This window comes from Lactuca virosa, chromosome 4 (genome assembly GCF_052849685.1).
Source record: "Lactuca virosa cultivar CGN04683 chromosome 4, Lactuca_virosa_CGN04683_v6, whole genome shotgun sequence".
Taxonomy (NCBI): Eukaryota; Viridiplantae; Streptophyta; class Magnoliopsida; order Asterales; family Asteraceae; genus Lactuca; species Lactuca virosa.
Window position 1 is genome coordinate 76,172,935 of NC_136429.1, and position 3,279 is coordinate 76,176,213.

At 35.3% G+C, this 3,279-nt stretch overlaps 1 non-coding gene across 1 annotated transcript; it reads right to left on the minus strand.

The window, feature by feature from the left end:
* Positions 1 to 1,969: 1,969 nt before the first annotated feature.
* LOC145110311 (small nucleolar RNA R71) lies at positions 1,970 to 2,075 on the minus strand. Its single transcript, XR_013709694.1, has one exon. It is a non-coding gene; the product is annotated as a small nucleolar RNA R71 (small nucleolar RNA).
* Positions 2,076 to 3,279: the final 1,204 nt, after the last annotated feature.

The window sequence follows — 3,279 nt, forward strand, 5'->3', positions numbered from 1 at the left end:
CACGGCATGACATCTATTCCCCACGTCGTGGCAGCCAAAAATTTTGTTTCCATATCAACCAGACATTAGGTCGAATTCTAGAGGTTGGCTTGAGGATTAAGCTAAGGATTACGACTGAAAACCCTTAGAAAACCCTCAGAAGTGAAGATTTCGTTTTGCACTTAAGCTTTGAAGATAATTGAAGGAAGATCATCATTAAATCAATCAATTTTCTAGATTTTACCATGTATTTTATTGTTAAATTGGATTTCATGTTTGTTTCTATTTTAGTTATAGGCTAATCACCCCATACTTTTTTTTGGTGAATATGAACCCGAATCGTATGTGTTGATTTTGAATTAATTGATGTTTTATGTTGATTTTACTTATGTTTGATAATCAAAATCCTATCATGTTGAAGTTTTAGTTTTTATTGCTTATTAATCAAGTTATGTGTGATATATAATCATTCTAGTTGCATGAATTTGTTACCTAATTGTTTATGATCGTTAAATAATTAGAGCTAGTGATCAAATCCTAGGGTAAAGTAATTAAAAGTTAATAACCATAACTGTGTTAGAGAGCATAATTGATCATTAATTTGTTCTTGAATTTCTTGTCTTGATCTAGGATAGGTAATTTATCGATTTATCATTCATAGTCCAATTCATGCTTATATTAATTTGGTGTTTAACTTGTGTTTGTTCATTGCATGGTAATTCATAAGTTGGTACATCTTGGTATTTGATCATAATAACTGGTAATTTAAAAAATTTGTAATTAATATAATCCATCCACTAGAAATCAACCATAGGAGACGGGAAAATCGGAACTAAACATAAGTACTCTTAACCTTTAAGTAAAAATCGTCTTCTTTGCTTGTTTAGTTTTAATAATTGATAGTAGTTTGAATTTAAGTTACTGAACTTGCACAATCAACAAAAATCCAATTTAAAGTTTGTTTTCTTAGTTTAATTAAAAGTAGTTATTTAATTAATTAAATTGTGTTCCCTATGTTTGACACCCGACTTACCTAAGCTATTCTATAATCCGACTAGGTACACTGCCTATAGGTGCATAAATTAGTTAAGTTAGTTAGGTTTATAAATTTAAAAGTTGACAAGTATTTATTGCACACATCAAGTTTTTGGCATCGTTGCCAGGGAACGACTTATTTGATTTTCCGTTTAATTACTTTTAGTTATTCGCTCCTTTTTGTGGGGTAAAAAACTACAAAAAGTTATTTTTTCTGCACTAATTTAATTTTCCTGTTTGTTCAGCAGACATGTTATGGGCACCTTTTGCCACGTTGTGGTCACTAAACAGACAAGTTTTTAGTTTATTTATTTTTATTCGTTTTACGTTTTTTTGTTTTTGTTTCAGTAATTTATGACATGGGGATCTAAAACTTCAATAGTTCCACTACTTAAAGATCCTGAATCAACTTTTCATAAGAAGAAAGACAAGAAGGTTGGCGAGTCTAGCAATACTTTTCAATGCGACAAATTCGAGCACTTTGAGAAGACTCTAAGCAAGAAGGATTGTAGGATACGAGCCAGAAACCGAGGATGATTCAGAGGACGACATAAAGAGTGAAATAGAAGAAATGACAAACATTGCGGATATGACGAAGGAAGAATATAAGAAGCGGATGCGTAACAACAATGGGCCAGGTCTTGTACCACCTGAAATTCTAGCAACTACAAATTTCGAACTCAAGGGGCATATCGTAGCCATGCTTAATTATACCCCGTTCTTTGGGAAGGACCATGAAGACGCCTTCAAGCATATTGATGAAGTTTTGGACATTTCTAACTATTTCAATGTTCCAAGTGTGACTAGAGATGTTTTTTTACTTAGGATACTTCCAGTAACACTTAGTAGAGATGCAAATATTTGGTTGAAGTGACTCACACCTAGAGCTATTCAAATATGGGACAACCTTCATGAAGCTTTTATAGAGAAATTTAGTCCTCCTTCAAAGATTGCCAAGCTAAAGAAGAAGATTGCTAACTTCCAACAAGAAATTGGAGTGTCCTTATATGAAGCGTGGAGAGGTACAAAGGTCTTGTTACAAATTGTCCTCAATATGACTTGAACATGCAATAAGAGGTTTCTATTTTCTATGATGGGGTGAACGTTACAACGAGACGACTTCTTGGTTCTCAAGAACCGATGACTAAAAAGAATATGACCACAGTTAAAGAGTTAATTGAAGAGTTCGTGAACCACTCAAGATAATACCGAAACCTACAAGAGGATGCTACAAGAGGTAAATGAGATGGAGGGAACGAGAACTTGGGAGAAATAATGGATAAAATCGAGAGGATGGATCAGCGAATGAGAAAAGTAGATCAATCTATACATGCCATACGAGTTGGATGTGACAATAGCAATGGGCCACACTTAACAAAAGATTACGATCTAGATGAGAATGGGAACCGAAAATCCCAAGTATTTTACTCGACTGGGGACAAGTATGATGAGGATTTGAGGAAACCAAAGAAGGATTGGTTTCCTTACGATCAATACAAGAAAAAAAAATAGAAGTTTAGGCAAACTGGTCGATGCTTCTATAAAAAAGAACAACCACCGTCCAATAACAAATTCGAGGTCAATTCAATGCTTGCACGCTTTGCATCCATTTATGTGAAGAGGCATGACGCAACTGATTCCACGATAATAAACTAATAAGCGACAATATCGAGCATTGAAACTCAATTGGGTCAATTAACCAAACTCGTAAAAGAGAGGTTACCTCTTAAAAATACTGATCCAAAACCACAACCTCACATTATGGCTATTTATACTGAAAAAGAGGAAGATTCTGAGCCATTTGTGATGTACAATAAAGATACTGAGCATCTCGATCCACAGCCGGAAGAATTAGAGCACGAAGCAGCAAAAGAAAAACCATATGCCCAGTACCTTCGATGTGGCGACCACGAGTCCCCTGGAGAATAAAAATTATTCATTTTTAAAACAGTACCAGCCTGCTCTGCCATATCCATCTCGAGCCCTCAAGAATCCTCTTGAGCCAGAACAAAAGAAATTCATGGAACAAGTGCTATCCTTATCGATCAACGCTACCGAAAGGAGTTGGAAAAAGCATCCACCGTTGTGCTTAGTGAATTGTGTTCTACTGCAATCATTGATGGATTGCCGATAAGAATGGGAGATCTGGGCCGATTGACTTTGTCTTGTGAATTTGGCAATTCCACTTCAATCAATGCTTTATCCAATTCGGGGGCTAGCATCAATCTCATTCCATATTCTTTATATGAGAAGCTCGCTCTACCG